Below are 24,266 nucleotides of genomic sequence, written 5' to 3'. Positions count from 1 at the left end.
TTTCGTTGTGGAAACACTATGTGACTTTGGAATCAGACACATTGGACTCTGAATTGTTCGGTATGTGGCTCTTGGTTACTTAACTGACAGAGCCTCAGTTTCTCCATCTGTAAAAATGAAAATACTGATTCTTATAAGGCTACTTCGAGGAAATGCAAATGATGTACATGAACTACCTGGCAAAGAGCTTGGCCACCTGTAGTTGCTCGATTGACTTTACTACCTTTTCTCTCTTCCTTCCCTTTGGTCATGGAAGAATATCTGTAATATTGCTTGCTATTTTGAAATGTAAAGTCTTCCCATAAGCATAATTGACATTAACTGAGAGATTACTATGTGGGTACCATAGTAAGTTTTCTATGGTATTATTTAAAATTCATAACAACCGTATGAGGTAACTTATCATCATCTCTGTCTTGCAGATGAGGACATGGAGGCTTTAATAGTATAACTGGTTTTCCCAGTGTCACATAGGTAGTAAGTAATGATCAGGGATTCAAAACCAGGTAGTAGTTTGATTCCAGAGCTCATGCTCTTAACAGTATACAACCTCCTTTTCTATACAGACATTTCATCATCGATTAAAAATTTTAAGAGAAAAAAATAGAATTAAGAAAAGAAAAAAGAGAAAGAGAGCGAGAGGGAGAAAGAGAGAGGGAGGGAGAAAGAGAGAGAGGGAGAAAGAGAGATAAAGAGAGAAGGAGGAAATAGTGTAGTTTTGTCTTTGCGATGTGCTTAAATGTTGGTATTACTGGCATAGCATCACCTTGTACTATCTCTTCTATTTGATTTTTAGGATGAAAATTCAGTTTAAAGAAATAAATGAGAGACTGCTATGGACTGAATTGTGTCCCCCTAAATTCATATATTGAAGCCCTCACCTCTCTCTCTCCCTGCCGTGTAAAAATATAGTGAAAAAGTGGCTGTCTACAAGCCAGAAAGAGAGCCCCTACCAGAAACTGAAAATGCCAGCACCTTGATCTTGGACTTCTAACCTCCTGTGAGAAATAATTTTTTCTGTGAGAAATTTATTTTCACTGTGAGAAATAAACTTTTGTTGTTTAAGTAACCCAGTCTATGGGATTTGGTTATGGTGGCTTGAGCTGACTGAGACACAGACTGTCTCACAGACTGAGACACAGACTGAGACACAGATAACAGACTGTTATTCTATTAAGAGCTCATCCATCAAATTAAAATAAATAACAAGAATAATTCTTATTGGCTTTTTTCTCATTTTTTTTCTAGTTTTTTAAATTGTTTTTTACATAACATAAATTTGCCATCATATTAAGTGTACAATCAGTAGCATTAAACACATTCATAATGTTAGGCAACCATCACCACCATCCATCTCCATAACCTTTTTCATCCTGTAAAATGAAAATGCTATTACCATTAAACAATAAACCCTCATTCTCCCCTCCCTCCAGCCCCTGGTAACCACCATGCTTCTTTTTGTAATCATAATTTTGTCTGATAGATCTAGCTGATTCATGTGTTAAGTTCACTATTTCCTATCTATTTTTTGTCTGGTTGTCCTATTCGTTATTGACAGTGGGATATTAAAATCTCCAACTATTATTGTAGAACTGATTATCCATTGAATTTTCAGTTTTTGCTTTATATATTTTAATTGGCTGTTTTTAGATGCATGCATGTTTATACTTGTTATAACTTCTTGCTGGGTTGAGCCCTCTAAGTGTGCAATGTCCTTCTTTGTCTCCTCCTTTGTCTCTTGTTCTTCTTGTCTTTTTTGATGTAAAGCTTTTTTAAAAAACAATATTTGTATAGCCATCTCTTCTCTCTTCTGGTTACTGTTTGCATGGAACATCTTTTTTTTCATTCTTTCACATTCCATCTATTTGTGCCTTTGGATCTAAAGTGAATCTCAATGTCAGGCGCAGTAGTATATGCCTGTAGTGATAGCAACCCGGGAGGCTGAGGCAGGAGGACCATTTCAGCCCAGGAGTTCGAGTCCAGCCTGGGCAACATAGTGAGATCCCATATCTCATAAAAAATTTTAAAATTAAAAAAAATAAATAAAGTGAGCCTCCTGCACAGAACATATATTTGGATTATGGTTTTTAATCCATTTGGCCAATCCTTTAATTGGAGTGTTTAATGCATTTACATTTAAAGTAATTACTAATAACAAAGGATTACTTCTAACAGCTTGCTGCTTGTTTTCTATATGGTTTGTAGTTGTCAATAATTTTCTGCATTACTGTCTTCTTTTGTGTTCACTTGATATTTTATATTAAAACATTTACGTTTCTTTCTCATTTCCATTTTTATATATTTTATAGTGATTTTTCTTTGTGGCTGCCATGGGGATTACATCTGACATCCTAAAGTTATGCCAATCTAATTGGAATTTTTACCAGCTTCACCTCAATAACATCCACATCTGTGCTCCCTTACAGGTTCGTCCCTACTCCTTTTGGTTGATGTCTTAAAATCATATTTGTGTACATTGTTTGCCCCAAAACATAAACTAATACAGGCATACCTTGTTTTGTTGTGCATTTTATCACACACACAGATACTGCATTTTTCACAAATTGAAGGTTTGTGGCAACCCTGCATAGAACAAATCTATCAGTGTTTTTTTTCTAACGACACACAGTCACTTTGTGTCTCTGTCACATTTTGGCAATTCTCACAATATTTCACACTTCTTCATTATGATCATATTCATTTTTGTGATCTGTGATCAGTGATCTCTGATGTTACTATTGTGATTATTTTGGTGTCCCGTGAACTTAAGATGATGAACTTAATCACCTCTAAGTGTTCAAGTGAAAGAAAGTGTTGCATGTCTTTCACTTTAAATCAAAAGGTACAAATGATTAAGTTTAGTGAGGAAAGCACGTCAAAAGCCAAGAAGACTGAAGAGTCTTACAACAATTAGCCAAGTTGTGAATGCAGAGTAAAGATTCTTAAAGGACAGTAAAAGTGCTAATCTAGTGAACACATGAATGATAAGAAAGCGAAACAGCCTTATTCCAAATATGGAGAAAGTTTTAGTGGTCTGGATGGAAGATCAAACCAGCCACAGCATTCCCTTAAGCCAAAGCCTATTGCAGAGCAAGGCCTAACTCTCTTCAATTCTCTTAAACCTGAGAGAGGTGAAGAAGCTGAAGAAAAGAAGTTGGAAGCTGGCAGAGGTTGGTTGATGAGGTTGAAGGGAAGAAGCATCTCCATAACATGAAAGGGCAACATGAAGCAGCAAATGCTGATGTAAATAAAAGCTGCATCAAGTGATCCTGAAGATCTAAATAAGATCACTGAAGATGGTGGCCACACTAAACAACAAATTCTTCAATGTAGATGAAACAGCCTTAATATTGGAAGAACATGCCATCTAGGACTTTCATAGCTAGAGAGTAGAAGTCAATGCCTGGCTTCCAATCTTCACAGGACAAGCTGACTTTCTTGTCAGGGTTTGATGCAGCTGGTGGCTTTAAGTTGAAGCCAATGCTCATTTACCATTCAGAACATCCTAGGGCCCTCAAGAATGATGCTAAATCTACTCTGTGCACTAGAGATGGAACAACAAAGTCTGAATGTCAGCACATCTGTTTACAGCATGGCATTTTAAGCCCACTGCTGAGAACTAATGCTCAGAAAAAAAAAAAAAAGAGTGCTTTCAAAATATTACTGCTTACTGATAATATACCTGGTCACCCAAGAGCTCTAATGGAAATGTACAAGGAGATTAGAGTTATCTTTGTGCCTGCTAACACAGCATCCATACTGTGGCACATGGATATTATTTAAGAATACATTTTTCAAGGATATAGCTGTCATAGATAGTCATCCTTCTGATGGATCTGAGCAAAGCAAACTGAAAACCTTCTGGAAAGGAGTCACCATCCTAGATGCCATTAAGGACATTTATGATTTCTGGGAGGAGGTCAAAATATAAACATTAACAGAAGTTTGTAAGAAGTTGATTCCATCCCTCATGCATGAGTGTGAAGTGTGCAAGACTTCAGTGAAGGAAGTAAGCACATATGTGGTGGAAATAGCAAGAGAACTAGAATTGTAAGTAGAATCTAAAGATGAAACTGAATTGCTGTAATTCTATGACAAAACTTGAATGGCTGGGTGCAGTGGCTCACGCCTGTAGTCCCAGCATTTTGGTAGGCCGAGGCGGGCAGATCACCTGAGGTCAGGAGTTGGAGACCAGCCTGGCCAACATGGTGAAACCCTGTCTCTACTAAAAATTAGCCAGGTGTAGTGGCAGGTGCCTGTAATCCCAGCTACTCGGGAGGCTGAGGCAGGAGAATCACTTGAACCCAGGAGGCGGAGGTTTCAGTGAACCAAGATCGTGCCATTGCACTCCAGCCTGGGTGACAAGAGCAAGACTTTCTCTCAAATAAATAAATAAATAAATAAATAAATAAATAAATAAAAATAAAAAAACTTGAACAGATGAGAAGTTGCTTCTTATGGATGAGCAAATAAAGTGGTTTCTTGAGATGAAATCTACTCCTGGTGAAGATGCTGTGACTTGTTGAAATGACAGCAAAGGATTTAAAGTATTTTATAAACTTACCTGATAAAGCAGTGGCATAGTTTGAGAGGATTGACTCTAATTTTGAGAGCAGTTACAATGTGGGTAAAATGCTCTCAAGCACCATGAAATGCTACAAAGAAATCTATTGTGAAAGGAAGAGTCAATCAATATGGCAAACCTTACTGTTGTCTTAGTTTAATAAATTACACCAGCAATTCCAATCTTCAACAGCCACTACCCTGATCAGTCAGCAGCTAACAACACTGAGGCAAGACCCTCCATCAGCAAAAAGTTCAGGACTCATTGAAGGCTCAGATGATTGTTAGAATTTTTCAGCAACAAAGTATTTTTATTTAAGGTAAGTAAAAAGTAATGGCAAAATCTGCAATTACTTTTGCACCAGCCTAATACATTGCGTTTCAGACATAATACTATTGCACACTGAATAGACTACAGTATAGTGGTATAAACCTAACTCATGCACTGGGAAACCAAGCATTTTGTGTGAATTGTTTTATTGTGATATTCACTTCATTGCCACAGTCTGAAATCAAACCTGCAATACCTCCAAGATATGTCCATAATTATTTTAAATGCATTAGTGTCTTAAATTATGGGAAAACAAAACGTAGAGTTACTAATTATCATAATGCTACCTTTTATACTAGTGGTTGTTTTTTTAAAAAATCTATTTTTTTTTTTTTTGGAGACGGAGTCTCGCACTGTTACCCAGGCTGGAGTGCAGTGGCGTGAACTTCTCTCACTGCAACCTCTGCCTTCCAGGTTCAAGCAATTCTCCTGCCTCAGCTTCCCAAGCAGCTGGGATTACAGGCACCCACCACCACACCTGGTTAATATTTTTGTATTTTTACTAGAGATGGGGTTTCACCATGTTGGCCAGGCTGGTCTCAAATTCCTGACCTCAGGTGTTCCACCCGCCTTGGCCTCCCAAAGGGCTGGGATTATAGGTGTGAGCCACTGCAAGGAATGTTGCGTGGCTACATAGTTTTCGTCTCACTTTTCAAACACGGTTTTGTAAAATATAGGATTCTTGGTTGACAGCTTTTTTTTTTCTCTTAAAACTTTGAATATATTGGCCTATTGCCTTCAGAGTCCAAAGTTTCTGTGGAGAAATGTGCTGATAATCTTAATGAGGATCACCTACCTGTGATGAGTTGCTTCATTCTCACTGAGTTCAAGATTCTCTGTTTTTTTTCAAAGCATGGTATAGGGTAATTTAAAAAAAATCTTTTTCTTTGACTTTTCAAAAATTGATTAAATGTGTGTCTCAGTGTTGGTCTCTTTGAGTTCATCTTGCTTGGAGTTTGCTGAGCTTCTTGCATATTTTTAGTCATGACTTTCATCAAACTGGGATGTTTTCAGCCATTATTTCTTCAAATATTCTGTCTCTTTCTCTCCTTTTCTTCTATTTCCCACAATGTGTACTTTGGTTCACTTGATGGTATTCCATATGTCTCTTAGGTTCTGTTCACTTTTATTTAATCTCTTTTCTTTCTATTCCTTAGACTTGATGTTTTTCACTGTCTTTTCTTTACATTTGCTGATCCTTTCTTCTTCCTGCTCAAATCTGCCTCTGAACCCACCTAATGAACCTTTCCGTTCAGTTAGTGTACTTTTCAGCTCCAGAAATGTTAGTTTCTTTTTAGGTTTTCTATCTCTTTATTAATATTTCCATATTGTTCATACACTGTTTTCTTGGCTTTCTCCACATCCTCCTTTAGTTCTTTGAGCATCTTTTAGACAACTGTTTTAAAATCTTTTTCTAATAGATTTGCCATTAGGCCTACTTCAGAGGACAGGTTCTATTGAATAATTTTTTTTCCTTTGAATGACAGTGCTTTCTTGTTTTCTTGTACACCTTTTTGGGGAAAACTGGACATTTGAATATAACGTGAGAATCCTAGAAATCAGATTCTCTCTCTTCTTCAGGTTTTTCTGTTTTCTGTTATTGTTTTTGTGTAATGTTAAAAATTGTTTTAGGTTGTTTCTACGACAAGGATCAGCCTGAGGTATAAATTTAAGGTCTTCTGAGGTCTTTTCTGAGCCTGTATTTGTCCCTGAGCATAAGTGTTCACTTTCTCATTTCCCCCATTTTGCAGTTGCTTTTGAATGTCCTAGTCTATATTGTCTGGCTCTCAAGAGCGGAAAAAACAGAAAAATGAAGGGGTATGGGGAAAGACCAGTGATACTTTATGTCCCTCGGAATTAACTTCAGCCTGAGGGGCAGGAGCTTATAACAATTGCGGGGAGGTGTAGATTTTTGGTGGGAGACAAATTTCTGGTGCTTCCCAGTCTTCCCAGAATTCTCTGAACAATTATATTTTGGAAGAAATTGAACTTTAGCTATTACATGTAAAAGTAATTATTACATGACTAAGGAAAGCTCCACTCATCTTTTTTTTTTTTTTTTTTTTTCTGAGACCAAGTCTAACTTACTCTGCCACCCAAGCTGGAGTGCAGTGGCACAATCTCGGCTCACTGCAACCTCTACCTCCCAGGTTCAGGAGATTTTCCTGCCTCAGCCTCCTGAGTAGCTGGGATTACTGGTGTGCAACACCACACCCGGCTAATTTTTGTATATGTTTTGTGGAGACGGCATTTCACCATGTTGGCCAGGCTGGTCTCGAACTCTTGACCTCAAGTGATCCACCTGCCTCGGCCTCCCAAAGTGCTGGGATTACAGGTGTGAGCCACTGCACCCAACAAGCTCCCTTCATCTGTCTAAGGAAATGTTTTCTCTCCTTTGCTTCACTATGAGAAGATGTTATCAGAACATCATATTTTTTTCAATATATGCCTAAAAACATCATTCACAATACTGGTTACATGTAAGAATCACCTGAAAAGCTTTTTAAAAATAGCGGGTTTTTTTGTATTTGATAAATCAGTACCTCTGGAGTGCAGTCAGGGGCGGGTGCATAAAAACTCCCACAAGTAATTCTAATGCATATAAGATTTGGTTGCCAGTGGCTAGTTCTAGAAGGACAGAGGTCTGTAACTCTGTGTAATGGAGGAGTAGGGATAGGAAGAGTCACCCTGCGATAATTTGGGAATTAGGAAAGGTACAGAGGTAAGTCAGCCTACATTTCTTACCTTGAATATGTTCTGACAGATGTTTCATGGAAGGCCAGAAAGTGTTACCAATGAAATTTCAAGATTCTAAAAGTCAGGCTGGTCCCAAACTTGCACTGTCCCTTTAAAAGCTGTTAGATGTCTGTTGAGGCCACTATCTAGAAGCCATTTCTATGCCAGTTGGTTTTTAGGATAAAAGGCCTTAACAAGATCTAAACAGACTAATGGGATTTGCATTTTTGGCCTCCACCTACCTACCACTCTAGAATTGTTTCACTTTCCTGTACTTTCAGTTGGTGTCTCCAATTCAGCAAACTATTTTATGTCTCTGAAACTTGATATAATCAAATTATATCCCTTCTTCATTAAATTATGAAATTTCTCCTCTCAACATATTTTCTCCTCCCACCTGTCCTCTCTCTCTCTTTTCCCTCTCCACCACCCTGCCCCAGTTAATTCCAAATTATTTTTTTAAAGCTTATTTCAAATGAGCTCTTCAAAGAGGCCTTCCTTGCCTGCCTCTCCATAATCTAAGTAAGGTTTCACTCCCTCTTTACATCTTGTGCCTTACTCTCATTTTTCTTTGCAGTATTTACCAAAGTCTGATGTTAAACAGTTATTGATGTGAGTATTCGGTAAATGTTTACCTTTCTCATTTAAATCTAGTTTTTGTGAAAGTTGGACCTGGCTCCTTTTTGTTCGCTGCCACCCAGATCTAACCAAGTGCCTTTCTCCTGCTACAGGCTCAAACACTATTTGTTAAATGAATGAAGTAAACAAAATAGAGACTTTCTTGTCCCCATCCATGGAAGAAAACAATTTATTCATTCAACAAAGTTTTTCAGATGTCCCCAAAGTGCCAAAGTCTGTGAGAATTAAATAATAAATCCGATATAGCCTCTTTCCTTCAAGTTTTCAGAGTCTAGAGGGGAATGAAAAATACATATTCAAATAAGTATTTAAAGAACTGTAAGGGAAACCATAAACTTTATTAGTAAGATCAAATTTCAGTCCTACAAGGATGCCAAAGGAAGGAGACTCTCCACATGAGAAGACTGAGGTGGCCTCACTGCCCTGGGCTTGTGACCTCCTACATCAGCTGGATTTGAGTCCCCGCGTTATTTCATGGTTGCTTGGCTTCCAGGCATTTCACCTATTTGTGCAGCCACCTCCTCCTCTATGAAAAGGTCAGTCTTCTAGTGGAAAGGGAATGCTGTTTTTACATAAAATGTTTTTGGCAGAATACTGTAAATTCTATAATACTGAAGAAGATATGCAGATGACAAATCAACACATGAAAATAAGTTCAGCATAATTAACCATCAGGGAAATTCAAGTTAAGTACACAATGAGATATCACTACACACCTGTTAGCACAGCTAGCATGAACAGTGACACCAAATACTGGTGTGGACATGGGGAAAGTGGATCACTCATACAGTGCTGGTGGAATTGTGAGTGATAAAGACACTCTGGAAAACCGATCGTTTCTTTAAAAATTAAACATGAGGCTACTACCCAGAAACCACATTCCTGGGCATTTATTCCAGAGAAATGAAGGCTTACATTGATTCGAAAACCCGTACACAAATGTTTATAGAGGATTTATTTGTTATAACCTCAACCAGGAAACAAACCAGAAGTCCTTCAACAGGTGAGTGGTTAAACAAACTCAAGTACAACCATACCATAGAATACTACTAAGTGAGACAAATAGATGAGCTATAAATATCCGCAACAATCTGCATGAATCTCCAATTATGCTGAATGAAAAAAAAATCTACAAATGTACCATATGACTGTTTACATAATGTTAATGAAAAGACATAATTATAGAAATGGAGAACAGATTAGAGGTTACCAGGGATTAAACGTGGTGGAGATGGGAAGGAAGTTGGTGTGGCTGTAAAAGGGAAATATAGAAGATCCTTGTGGTAATGGAAATGTCTATTATCTTGATTGCATCAATGTTAATATCCTGGTTATGTTATTGCACTATAGATTTGGAAGATATTATCATTAAAGGAAACTGGATGAAAGGTTAATGGAATCTTTCTGTATTATTTCTTGCAGCCACATGTGAATCTATTATACAATGATCTAACAATAAAAAGCTTAGATTTGAAAAGTTAAAAGATGAGCGCAATCTGGGAAAGAAGTATGTCAGTTTGTCAGTTATTGGATGAGCCTTAGAACCTTGACATCATAATGGTGAGTGATCCTGACTACTGAGGAATCCTTGGGCTTCAAAGATTTGCCTGTAGTGCTCTGTGAGGTGCTACAGACATGACTGATTTTCAGTACCAAGAATGGAAGAATGAAGGATGTTCACATCAATCAAAAAGGTGGTCATTTAAAGCTTCATTGCACAAGATATTCTTTTAATATATAATTTTTGATCATCAAAAAAGTTTTCTGTCTTGTTTCCTCTAAAACATATGAACTTATTCTTAACTTTAGAACTGGTTTCGTGGAGTTAGTCATGTTCATGAGATTTAGTGCTGCTGAGCTCAAGAGAGGTGTCTTTGTATTCTCAGGGAAGATACTTTCTTGGCTCTATAGGAGACAATTTTCTGTAGGTCTACGAAAATGTCTGCCCTATTTTTAAGAGTTTTTATGCTCTATTCAATCTAGCTGGTATTGCCTATTATGACCACAGAGTACTGTTGGAGCTTGATTATAGCTCAGCCAAATAATATTTAAGCACTTTGTTCAGTTTAGCAAGTTTTTGATGTTTCCAGTATTATTTGGTGTTCTTTAGCAATTTTTTTTACCAAAATTTCAATATTTATTTCAGTAAGATGGGAGTCAATTTTCCAGGATCCTCAGTTACCTAAATTTTCATGCTGATGAGGAGCCAAATTTTAATTACTTGTTTGCAAGCCTCTATATAATTTTGTTTTGTATATGTTGGGATGTCTTGTGTCTGTGTGCTTGTTTTTATTTTTATTAGTAAATGCTTGGTATGCAAAAAATATCAGATCCATCTGAGTCTTTTTTTGCACAGTGCAGCATAGTGGCTTAGGTAGAGTAAATGTTAGGTGATTCAGTGAAAAGATACTTCTAAAAAATATAAATTGGTTTAAAACATTAGGGAAATGTGATTATATTTTTAAAAATACAGTGAAACCCTATCTCTAAGGGTGACATATCTGTGACTTTTATTCAGAATTAACTAGTAATAAATATTTATGGAGAGCTTTACAGTTTAAGAATGCTTTTCACAGCTTACTTCATTTTAAGTCTCATTATAACCCTATGAAGATACTATTTTTCCAGATTATATGTTCTATTTTATTACTATCATTGACATTTTGCCAGATTAGAGACCTGGTAATTTAAATTGTTTTAATGGTCTTTTGACATATATTACATATGATAGGCATAGTGTATATTATACTATTAACTTTAAAAGTCTCTCCGAGGACGCTTCAAACATAATCCTCTGTGGCTCTTGGCTCCACCCTCTGGGTCCTTGGTTTTCCCTCCAGACTTTGGACACTGCTTTCTGTGTCATGTTTACATGTTCATGAAAAGTAGCACTTGTTTGCAGCTGAGTAGTTTTGTCTGTCTGTTTTCTGCCAATAGGATTTGTGAGTCTGACAGCCTTCTGTTATTCTGTACTCTTTCTGTCTTTTTCAAGCCAACCTGATGGTGCTTCTGCTAATATAAAATTCTCAAGAACTTCATGGGTCTCCATGGTTACCATTCCTACTCATCACTTCATTAGCTAGAAGTTAGGTGTACCAAGTTCTCTGACATAATCCCTTTGTGTTTTTGTCTGCTGCCTAGATGGCTGCAAGACAATGCCCCTAAGCTTTTTGAGTCCTTCTGGTTATATTGAGGGGACCTATGATCCACATCCCTAATCTCTTCAAAGAGCTTTTTCTGTGCCTGAGTACCATCATCATTTGATCTTTATGAAGGTTTAGTAACAGATTGTACAATCACACTCTGTATTTTTTATGCTACATTTTCTGAAGCATCCTCTTAATTTTGCTGTCTTTGGCGTCTGTATAGGGTGAGAATCTCCCAACTCATCAAGTGTGGGTTCTCTTTCATTGAACAAGTTTGGGTTATCTTTTGTTTAACAATTTCTCTTTCAACTTATCTTTCTCTTCTCACATGTTACTATAAGTAGCAAGAAAAAACAAAAAGCCACTTCTTTCAACTATCTGCTTGAAAATCTCTTTACCTAAAGATCCAAGCTCATCATTTAAAAAGTCCACTTTCCACATAACTAGAGGGCACTATTTTACTAAGTGTTTTGCCTGCTTATAACAAGGATCTCCCCTCTCCACTTTTCAATAACATGTTTCTTCTGAGCCCTCAGCAGCAGTGCCTTTAAAATCCGTATTTCCACCAACAGTTGTTTGTTTGGGGTGATGTAAGTAGTCTCTAAGGCAAGTTAGATTTTTCTCTATAATACTTCTCAGTATCTTCTGAACTCTTACTGGCAGAATCTTTACTGTCCATATTTTTGCCAGCAGTCTGTTCAAGACAATCTAGATAGTTTTTTCCATCATGCTCCTCAAAATTCTTCCAACGTCCACTTACTGCTGATTCCAATGTTGCTTCTGCATTTTAAGTGTTTATTACAGTAGCACCTCACTTTCAAGTATCACAATCTATATTTGTTTTTTAGCCATTATAACCAATTACCATACATTTAGTTGCTTAAAGCAACAAGAATGTATTATGTTGCAGTTGTGTACATCAGAAGATTATGTGGACTTGACTGGGTCCTCTGATTGGGGTCCCATAAGACTGATCAAGGTGTTGTCAGGGCTGCATTTCTTATTGAAGGCTCTCCAGAAGAAATTGCTTCTGATTAGCTCAATCAAATTTTGGGGTAAATTCATTTACTTGAGGTTGTGTACTGAGGTCCCCCTTCCTTGCGAGCTGTCACCCAGGGCTGGGGTTTGTTCCTAGGGTGTGGCGGTATTTCTTTTCATGCTTTCCTTGTGGCTCCTGCCAGCAATGATAGATTGACCATAATTTTTAGCATTGTATCACCCTTGAAATTTGGCATAAAACTCTATCATATGTTTGACTACTGACTCTTTGTTTTGTTGTGTGCAATGTGTTGCAGGAAAAGCTCTTTTTCTGAGACGGACACCCACAGTGAGAAGGGTGCCAACTGTACCCTGCTAATCCATGGCTCTGTAGAACTCAAAAGGGGCTGGAGGAGGCAGAAGTGGCACCTCTTTCTGTTTAACAATTTGTTGCTTGTGTCTAATAGCAAGTACATATAAACGACATGCTCTCCTGATTATCATAAAATGCATTTTTACTAACAAATTGCATTTTCACTAACAAATTGCATTTTCACCAATCCTTACTATATGAAAATATAATTTTTTCTTCTGCTTTTGCAAATGCCTTGATCCTTCATTTACTCAACAGGTATTCTTGGAGGTCCTGTTGTGTGCAGCACCCCTGTAGAGAATATCATCAAGAATGTGACAGGCAGGGTCCCTTTTGCCTGGGACTTAATGACAGATGATAAAACTAAGAGAGGGGAAATTGCAGATTGTGAATAGTGATTCTAAGAAGAAGATAGATAGGGTACCATGTGGAGAAGATGTCACAGGGTTAGAGAGGTGTCATCCAAGAGGGCCTCTGTGAGGTAATGACATTTAAACCTGAGCTCTGGGATGAGAAGCAGCAGCATTCCTAGACCAGGTGGCTGAACCTTCTAGGCTGAGGGGACAACAGGCTTATGGTGGGTGCAGCTTGGTCCTTTGGAGGGAGGGGCTCCAGGAAGGCTGATGTGACTGGGAACAAATGCCTGGAGACATGATGTCAGACACGAGAGTGGTCACACGGGTCTTCACAGGGCATAGTGAGGGGTTGGAATATTATTCTGAAGGGTCAGTAGGGGAATGACCAAATCTGGTAAATATTTTTCGTATATTGTTCTGGCTGTTGGTAGATAATGGATTGGAGGGCAAGGAAAAGTGGAAGCAGGGAGACTAGTTAGGGAGGCAATCGTTCTGAAAAATGATGACAATGGCTTTATGTTGGGAGCAACAATAGAAACGAATGATGCAGAAGGCAGATTTAGAATCTATGTTGGAGGCAGAACCAACTGCATGTACTTTCCTCTCCACACGGAACACAAATGCAATACTAGAAAAATGGTGATTTCTCAATAAATATCTGACATCAGGGAGATGGAAAGAACTGAATGGATGGCTATCTGTTTACCTGCTACATTTCTGTTTTCAATATTTATAAAATATTATGAAAACAAATAATATTTCAACACATAAAATCTCATCACAAAGCTTTGTAATCACCAGGGTGGAAAAAAAAAGAAAGAAAGAAAAAAACACCTTTTCTCTGCTGCCCTCATCCTGGTTTCCAATTAATCTGTGTCATAGATAAGATATGCAAGATCAAGTGATAATTTTTTTAAATGCCATATTTAACCAGGGTGACAGTAATGATAGGTATGATTTATCAGGGGCAGATTATATGTCAGGTCTTATGCTAAGGACTTTATGTGCCCAATCTTGTCTAATCCTTACAGCTGCTCTTGTGAGACTGAGATGGGTCTGTTTTCCGTGTTTTACAGAAGACCTTGAAGCTCAGAGGTCTAATGTTTCCCCCAGGTCACCACGTTATTAGTTAGTGGAGTTCACATTTGAAATTCGATCTGTTTATTTCAAAGCACAGGCTTTTACCCAACATGTAGTGCTCCTGCCTCTATTCTTTATTTCTTTTCTTTTGGATTTTATGGAATATTCTACAACTATTTGGTTTTTCTCTTACCAGCAAAATCAACCTTTCCCTTGCGGTGAGTAAAAACCAACTTGCATCTGCTTGGTATGCAGTAAAAAATGGAGCAGATTGCATAGTGACTGGAGAAATGAATGAGAAGTCCAGCTGTGAAAAAAAATCAGAGACAAAAATGAAGATAATAAAATATATTTTGGATGAGGGCAATTGCTTAAATATGTAACTGTCAAGCTGGTGAGGTCATAAAGAGAACAGAAGATTGTCTAGGTCTGGGCGTGAGGTCCAAGTGAAGTGCCCTGAAAGAGCCACTGATAGAAGGTAAGTTACTATTGAGAAATATTTTTAGATTAGTTACCATTCTCTGTATTTAACCCAAGTAAGTACATACAGGAAACTAAAATTTACTGGAGAGATTCACAGGACCATACTAGAAACATCACCGAGGGCTCACCTAGTTTTCCAAAGTGCCTTCCAAGGCAGGTATTATCATCTCCAGGTTTTAGATATGAAAATGGAGGCTGAGAAAGGAACAGTAAGTGGCCCAAGGTCAAACACTGGGAAATTGCAGGAGTGACTGGAGTTCCTTGGACTGGAGTCCAAGGCTGTGCTCTTCCTGCTACCCCTCATTGTAACCAACCGTGCTCAGCCTGAGAGATAAACAAGCAACTGGAGTTCTCATTCTCTGCTTCTTAGGACCTTGTGACCATCATGTTTGATCTTTAAGGGACACATGTTTTACTTTACTTCTTTTTTCTTAACCTTTGTAATTATGATAGTATCTTTAGAGAGAGTAGACCTTAATTTTCTTACCAGAAGCCATTTATGTCCTAGACACTGATAACCCGTTAATGGGTTTTATAGAACCTGTAGTATTTTGCTAAAGACATTTCCTATAAAGACAACGTTCCCTTTCTGCTAGAAAATTTCATATATTTAAGAGCTGAATTTTTATTTTGCTTGGCTCATTATTACAGATGTGTGCAACATTTTTCATTTTTTGAATACTGCTTTGAGATAGTTCTTTGTATCCATGCAAATGTTTTCATGATGTGATGAAATATACATAGTTAGTCAATAATATCCTTGTTTAAGATATGCTGTTCCTGAAAGATCATTTTTATATACATTCTACATTCATTGGGATTATTAGAAAGTGTAAGTCATCTAAAACATCTGAAATTGGTTTGTAAGCCCAAGGTCTTTGAGATAGAGAAAACAGATTTTTTGAGAAAGTGGCTATCAGCACTGAATGCTACCACCTTGTACAAGTTTTTACCATAATTTTTACGTTAGAAAATTCTGCTCTCAAATATTAAAGTCAGATGAGGACTTCGTGATTACTCTCTATATTCATTAGAATGATAAATAGAAAGTTCTTTTTCCAATAAAATTATGACTTTTATTTTTTAAGACAGAACGTGCTTTATAAATATTTAGGTATTAATACTAGTGGAGGTCCATGAAGAATTTACAAAAAGAAAGAGGCTGTACTTAGCTCACACCCTCTTTAGTCACCGCTGCCATCTTATTTAAAGAATAGAGAATGAAAAATGAATTTTGTTTAGGTCAAAAATGAAGATGACTATTGACTTATTATCAGTGGAATTACAAACAGATACTTATGGAATATGCCACGACCCTCACTCAGAAGCCTCTAAGGGAACATCTCTATCTTAGAACTGTTGTGTGCAGTTCTTAGAACTGGGGAAATATCCTTAGAATCCTGTAAATTTTCATGGTTCACTGGGGCTTCTACTCCAGTATAAAGACAGGTAGATCTCCTCCTCATCCTCCTCCTTCTCCTTTTTCTTCTTCTTTCTCCTCTTTCATCCTACTTCTCCTTCTCTTCCTCCTCCTCCTCCTTTTTCTCCCTCTTCTCTTACTTCTTCTCCCTGTTTCCCTTCTTTTGCTGCTACTCCTACTCTTCCTCATCTTCCTCCTCCTCCTATGAGCCAGTTTATGTTAGATTCATACTTTCTTATTTCTACTGAAATAGTATTAACAGTGTCAGTGATTGAAGAAACAGAGGGACCCTACGAGAATCCATTTGAACACAAAGCTATGTTGTAATACATTTTAAACATTTCCAAGGTATCTAGCTTTGTTGATATAATGTCATAAGATTTATCCCCTCATTCTCAAAGAACAATTCCATCAGCAAACCTGATGACTCTGGGGAAAAGAAGGACGAGGGTAAGAATGATGAAGGGACTATTCTTCCATGCAAGAGCTTTAGAAGGTGGGTCAACACCCGCAGACGTTAAGTAATTTTGAGGATAGGCTTGCAAGTTAGGTCATCTGTATTATAACGTGGGCAATTTACTTAACCTCTCCATGAGTTTCTTCATCTATAAAATGGGGCTAATAGTGACTATTTCATGTAGCTATTTGAGGAGTAAATAAAATAATGTGCATAAAATATTTAGAAGAGCAATTAGCACATGGTAGATGCTTAATAAATATTGTAGGAGAATGGAAACTATGTTCTGGACTTTGATAACTCCTTGGTTTGGTTTCAAGGAAGTGGATAATCTTAGCATTTTATTGAACTAAAGGGAAAAATACTCAAGTTATTCAGGTCAATATATATGGAAGTTTCCATACAGAATGTTATCTATTTGTACAGATAGATACCTACATTAGAAAATTTAAAAATCTGTAAAAACAAGCAAGTGTGTGTCTGTATTCTGAGTAGAACATACATTTTTAGTTTGATTAGTACCTTTAGAGCTACCTAGAAAAATAATTTTATCTGATAATTTATTGTTTCATAAAAATCTTCAATTACACAAACATGGGGTAAAAAATGTTGAAAAATGTAGAAAGATGCCCCCTTTTATCACAAGACACTTTTCTATCCTGTATTCTTATAATCAATGTGCCCTAAGCTTTGCATCTAGATTATTCTTCATGTGCGCTTCCAGCAAAGTTATTTCCATTTTGTAAATTCCATTGAAGAGTTTTAACGTTAAGTGTCCCATTAATGAATGAAGTCACAGGGAGATTTCCACATGAGATGTCTTTGATCTTGTAGCTTTAGTGTTTCCAAAAGTACTTCTGACTAGTGGAAAGTCCCCGAGTGCTGTGCCCACAGTGCCTGCGAATCCTTCATCAGGCTTATAACTATTTAAAACGCAGGTCCACCTGAGCATTAAATTTGTAAATTAACCCAGGAGATATGGTGGTTTCTATGTTAGAGGTCTAAGGTGGATTAGGCAGAAAAGGTCAAAAAGCAATTGCACTGCTGACAAAGTTGATCACCTTCTTACTCTCCATAGATAAATGGGAAGTGGGTCCATCACTTACATAGAAGACCTGCTGGCCTCTGGTTGGGATTTGTTTGGTTTTGTTTTCTAAGTTAGATTCAGTCTGTAGGCTATAGTTTTTCAGTTTTAATCAGAATCTATAAAAAAGTGGTATGAACAAAATCTTAGGAAAGGAAATTTAAAATAACCTATGCTTTAAAGGCTAGAAAGTATTACAAAAATCAAAGTTAAAATGTATTTTACATCCCTGTAATCCAAGGTTATATTTTTTAGTGTCTCTATTTAAGTACAACTTTTATAAATATTTTTAAAAATCATGTACTTTTAAATTTTTGTTGAGAACCTAAATTTTTTGAAGCAAGACATAGATAATAAATGAATTAATGGTTCTATAAAAAAGTAGTATCTTTATAAGATAAAGTATGGTCCACAGCTGTTTTCTACCCTCCATAAAGTGTGTGGCCAGGCTTCTCTCAGGACACACTTTGTAAATGCCCATCTGGCTATTCCATGGCATGTGTCCAGTAATAGAGATGAATGAGAGGCATGCTTTGCCCTGGAGTAGGGAGAACTGGTGTCTTCCCATAAGCAGAGCTGCTCCTACAACATTTAAGAAACAAACAGAGATCTTGCTTGATTGTCTTTCTAGGTATAGAAATTTTTCTGATAAAAAATAAAATACCTCTGAACAAGCAGTGGGCAGCTGACTGTGCGGACAAAGTTGGGAAAGGCCACACCTGTGCCAAGGGTTGCCTTCTCTTGGGCTGGCCCATGGTGAATTTCGTGGCCACCTTCCGGTAAGACCCCAGCTGCTGGTAAGACCCCAGCTTGGCCCTGTGTTTATAGGAGTTAGCTATGAAAGAACACAGTCAACTTCATAATGTCTAGGACAGGTAGAAAAATGTAATTAAAATTTTCTCTGAACTTTCTTGAAATGCATAACATTATAATATGATGTCTATTAAGCCAGTAACTCACTTTTGACCTCCTCTATGACACTTATATGCTTTGTACTTTCCCCAAAGAGGTTTTTATGTGCAGATATATGTAAATGGTTGTTAAATTGTGGAACCATTGGAACAATTTCCTTCGGCTTTGGTCAGTTGTTTTTTGACAGTGCTCTTTGAATACTTGGGGAGTGAGTGTTCAGGGCTGTGGAGAGTTGAGGGAACAAGGCTCTCGGCCTCCCTCTCCAACATCCTCCTTCCATTATGCCCAGTCTTATCTGTGTTTTTAAACTTCTAGGATAGATCATTCTTCACTGAGTATTATTCAATAGTCCATTTAAGTTTGAAAAAATGCTTTTATACTCCTAAATTGATTTCCCAAATAAATAGTGTTTAATGATACAAATAGACCTGGTGCAGTGTCTTATGCTTGTAATCCTAGCATTTTGGGAGGTGAGGTGAGAGGATCACTTGAGGTTAGGAGTTTGAGACAAGTCTGGGCAACATAGCAAGACCCCATCTTAAAAAAAAGTATATACATACAAATAAAATTAATGACATCAGCAAATACTGGGTTGCCTGAATTGTTACGTAGCAGATTATTGTATTTGGTATCCATAGAGAGATAACAACCTAAAAGAATAGTTTGATTAATGGAGCGTAGGCTAGTTTTCCAATATGCATTCTTAGTCTGGTATGAGGATGGGTAACGTGGCTTCCTACCCTGGATATCCTTTCGTTGACATCGGGTTCGGGTTCACAGGGATCATGCAACATGTATCTCCTGCTCTGAGCAACCACACACCAAGTGTCATACTTGTTTTACACAGCAAGGGTTCAACGCATGCACTCAACACTCTTCTTTCCTCCTCACTCCACTCCACCAAAATCTCATGCATCATCATAAAGCTGAAACAACTAAAATGTTTCCAAGTTCTTAATATACTAAATTCTATAATTCACCTATTTACTTAAGGAAAACATTTTCAAAGCTTACTGGGAACAAATACATGTTTGTATCATTCCCTGCATATCTTGTTTTCCATGACAGATTTCCGTAAAGGTGATTAGTTTCTATTGCTTAATGCCTTCTCCATGTTGCAGGTAAACGCAAGCAGTTTAAATACCTTTTAATCAAAGAGAAGTCTTTGATTAGAAGATTTCCAAGAAATTATTTTTAATGATGGAGGAAATGTGGAAACCAGGTTTACAAATGTCATATTGGCTATAAAGCCATATGGATATGTAAAAGGCAATTACAACAATGCCTGGCAACTAGTTCTTTTGCTATTTGCTGTTATTACTCTTCTACAGTTTGGCCTGAGTAATAAGACACTGCATCCATGTAGGTATGCAGATTGGGGGCAGTGGGCAGTGGCAATTGGGAGTGGGAGAGCTGTTGCTAGTGGATATATAAAATGTGGCAGACCATGCAGAAAAGTTTGATGGTTGCATAATAAGTTAAACACAGAATTACCATTTGACTTGGCAATTTATTCCTAAGTATAGACCTAATAAAAATAAAAAACATACATCTACACAAAACTTTGGCACAAATGTTTATAGCAGTATTGTATTAATATATAATTGCCAAGAAGTGGAAACAAACAAATGTTCATCAGCTGATGAACAGATAAACAAAATGTGGTACAGGTGCTGAGGGCAGTGGGGAATGAGGGGTGAGTGACTGCTTAACAGGCATAGGGTGTGCTTTAGCGGTAATGAAAATGTTCTGAAACTAGAATGTGTAGCTGGTTTCAAAATATTGTGAATGTACTAAATGTTACTAATGGACAATTGTATGCTATATGCAATTTGCTACTTTTTTTAAAAAAAAAAGCTAGAGGTTTATAAGTCCTTACATGAATGAGCCTTAAAATATTCTCAATTTGGATATGGAACACTGCAGTGAAATAGTGGAGAAAATATTCATCATTAGTAAGCAACAGGTGAACTGATCTCAATCAGAGAATTGCAGCAATGAGAAGTAAGTTTTCTAGGAAACAATTAACCTAGTGCAATTTATTTATCTTGTAAAGAAATAAAATATTTTGTTTTTTTCTCTAAAAAATGTATTGTTTCTTGGCCAAGAGTGTTCCATCCAAATGCCAAATTTCTTGTCTGATTTAACCTGAAAAATAATATTCTTTATGTTTGAATAGCACTTCAAGCTATAAGAACAATTGGAGGTTTAATTAACCCGCTTTTCAGTTGTGGAAACCGGAGCTCAGAGCAGTTAAGTGACTTGCTTGTGATGACATAGCTTGCATCACATAGTTATAACTAAGTATTTAACTTCCAAACCAACCTGTCTTCCACTCTGGGTGGATCTACTTCCCATCACTGTAATACTGCCTGTGAAAGAGCAGGGCCCATCAAGGCCCAGTTATGAGGAAGGTGCAATTTACACATGTACCCACATCGTAACAACCAGCTGCCGACATTTTTATCTAGAATGACAGTCTTAATATGTTGTTTTAAATATTTTATGTAGTTTAATTTTTTCTCCCATTTTTAAAAATTGTAGTTCTTCAGAACTAAAGGAATGCTGGTGCTCTTTCCTAGAAAGGCATTTTATTCTGTCAGTATACGTATTTTAAATATTTAACTTGTGATAAAAATGCAAATCTCTATTCACATTCCCCTTTTTATAATAGAAATTTTTAGACTATCCTCAAACAATTTATCCTGGCTGCCTTGTAAATAATGTTCTCTCATTTACCTGCATATTTTTTAAATTTTTATTTTTGAGGAAGTGCTGATTACCACTCTCATCTTTCTCTTCTCTCCCCACTATAGATAGGAGATAACATTATTCTTTTATTTATTTTTGAGACAGAGTCTCACTCTGTTGCCCAAGCTGGAGGGCAGTGGTGGGATCATGGCTCACTGCAGCCTCAACCTCCCTGTGCTCAGCTGATCCTCTCACGTCAGCCTCTGGATTACAGGTGTACACCATTATGCCTAGCTAATTTTTTGTATCTTTTTGTAGAGGAAGAGTTAGACCATCTTGCCAAAGTTGATCTCAAACTCCTGGGCTCAAGCAACCCACCCGCCTCGGCCTCCCAAAGGGCTGGGATTACAGGTGTGAGCCACCACGCCCAGCCTATTCTTAAGACATATAGTACATTTCCAAGCCAGGAATGGTGGCTTGTGCCTATAATCCCAGCTACTCCAGAGGCTGAGGCAGGATGATTGCTCTAGGCCAGGAGTTCAAGACCATCCTGGCCAATAGTGAGACCCCATCTCTACATTAAAATAAAAATTAAAAAATAATGAAAAAAAAGTTTTCGTAAATGTAGGTTACTCTACTGAGTGATTCTCAAAGCAGCTGCTACTTTCTACTCTTGAACCCAGAAAGATGGTAGGCCTTCCAATCTAGGCAGGAGTGCATGAGAATGAGATTGGTTCTGCTGCCCATATATTTTATTACAGAGCAACCTGTTATTTTCTGGGACATGTCTTATTTTCCTGAAATATTCTGTGTATTTTCCCAACCCACAATTTGATCTTGTTTAGTCTAGTCGTACATTTTAAAAAATAACATAAGGTATACTAAAAATATTAGCAACAAAGATTGATTCAATAATAAGCCCTTAGCTAATTTATGCTACTCTGGCGTTATTATTAAATCTAATTTATTACTGGATTTATTTTATTTATTAGATAAATCTAATTTATTATTAAATTTAATATTATTAGATGTAATTTATTATTACATTAGGTACATAAATCTAGCCAAAGAAAAGGACCACCCGAAGAACATTCCCCTTCAAATCTTCACTGAGGACATCAAGAAATGTTCCTCTGTAAGTGTTTTTAAGACCAAAAATTAAATTCAAAATTCCAGACTTAGGCAGAATGAAAGGGAGAGACAGAGTTGATAGAGCTAGAATGGGGAGGAAGGGAAGGAGAGATAAAGGGAGGAGAGAAAGAGTATTTAAAAAGTACCATATGGAAAACTATATTTTTATATATTCGTGTATGCTTTTGCATGTATAAAAAGGAAGTGCTAGGCAATATGAAGCAAGAGGATCCATTTTAACTACAGTGCTTAAGCTTGAAAGGAATATTGCATGTTAAATGTCTGTAGACTCTAGTGGTTTGTTGTAGTAAAGTGATTTTTGCAAGCAGGAATTTCTTGTTGGAATTAAACATTTTTTTTTTCCAATTGTCACTACTTACAGACAGAGTAGTTTTGGTTGTTTCCGTGTTTTTAAAAAACGTTTGTTTTATTTTTAAAAGTTATTCACTTGGAAATAATTGTAAACATACACAAAAATACAAAATAATGCAAAGAACACCCTTATGCTATTTACCCAGATTCACCTATGTCGTACCAGTTTACCAGATTGATTTTCCATTTATTTTTATTCTCTGTCTGTCTCTGCCTCTCTCTCTTTTTTCTCCATTTATGTGTATGTGTACACCTGTTTCAAAGGACAGTTATATACACTATGGCCCCTGATTCTTAAATACTTATGCATTTCCTAAGAATAAGGTTATTCTCTTCATAACAATCATTCAGCTGTCAACTTTAGTAAACTTAACATTGGTCGCATATTTTAATCTCCCATTCACGTTCTGATTTTGTCAGTTGACCCAAATAATGTTCCCTTTCTAGCACAGGTAATGCAGTTAATTGCTATGTCAAATACACAGAGTTTTGAGTCTTTCATTCTGAAGAATGTCAGGATTGAACTGAGCTGAGCGGGACATCACTTTTAAGTGATCAGCATGTGTCTACCTCATTTCTATTATGCTGTTAGTTTAAAAACATCAAACTTTTACCTTCAAATATTGTGTAAGTTTTGATACCTGAAGTTGTAGTGCAGTAGCCAGGTTGTTCATAATGATGACAAGATATTCTTCATATATTTTTATGGCACCTTACTCTTTACAGCAGCTCTGATCATGCAAAATAGTATCTGTAGGAGGAAAAATGATATTTCAAAAAAGTTATTTCCTGGCCAATAACAAAAGCCATGCGAATGTTCTGACCTATTTCCAAATACCAGATGCATTGCTTGAGGGAGCTGAGACTAGAGAGGCCTCCTGTGGGGAAGGACACTCTTGTCTGCCTACTTTGATTTCATTGCGGCAAATGGTAACATTCAGCATTTTTCATGAAAAATTGCCCTGAAATTTAAAAAAGTAAACTTTATTTAGTTACAATTTAGATGGAAGAAACATTTCTAATGCTCATCACTCATTTCTGTAGCTCCAAGTTTCCCTTTAATACTGTTTCATTTCATTTTATAGAAACTTTTCTTACCATTTCTTATAGTGTAGGTCTGGTGCCAACAAATTTTCTTAGTTAATTTTTAATTTAAAAAAGTCTTTATCTCACCTTCACTCTTGAAAGATATTCTCATTAGATATAGAATTTTCCTTGGCAATATTTTTCTTTCAACACTTTAAAGCTACTTCACTGTTTTTTGGTCTCTTTGCTTTCTGATGAGTAGTCTAACATCATTAAACGTCGATCCTCTGTCTTTGATTTTTCATCTCATTTTTACTGCTTTCAATATTTTCTATTTATTTTTGGCCTTGAGTAGTTTGACTATGATGTGTCAAAGCCCAGTTTTCTTTGAATTTATTCTAGTTGGCATTTTCTGAAGTTATTGATTTTGTTAATTTTTATGTTTTGCCAAATTTGGGAAATTTTTAGCCGTTATTACTTCAAGCATT

The 24,266-nt window shown here is 36.8% G+C and overlaps 1 long non-coding RNA gene across 2 annotated transcripts in view; it reads left to right on the top strand.

Moving 5' to 3' along the window:
- The first annotated feature begins 13,091 nt into the window (after window positions 1-13,091).
- Window positions 13,092-24,266, top strand: part of LOC129059066 (uncharacterized) — a 34,549-nt gene continuing 23,374 nt past the window's right edge. Inside the window, exons 1-3 of one of the 2 annotated variants that reach the window (XR_008524732.2) lie at window positions 13,092-13,343; window positions 14,399-14,680; window positions 18,278-18,425. This is a non-coding gene — a long non-coding RNA (uncharacterized LOC129059066). The remainder of the gene's footprint in view (window positions 13,344-14,398; window positions 14,681-18,277; window positions 18,426-24,266) is intronic. The other variant, XR_008524733.2, reaches the window with a different exon arrangement.

The sequence above is a fragment of the Pongo abelii genome, chromosome 3, assembly GCF_028885655.2.
Source record: "Pongo abelii isolate AG06213 chromosome 3, NHGRI_mPonAbe1-v2.0_pri, whole genome shotgun sequence".
Lineage (NCBI taxonomy): Eukaryota > Metazoa > Chordata > Mammalia > Primates > Hominidae > Pongo > Pongo abelii.
The sequence above is the reverse complement of the archived record's forward strand: the minus strand, read 5'-3'. Positions and strand labels throughout refer to the sequence as shown.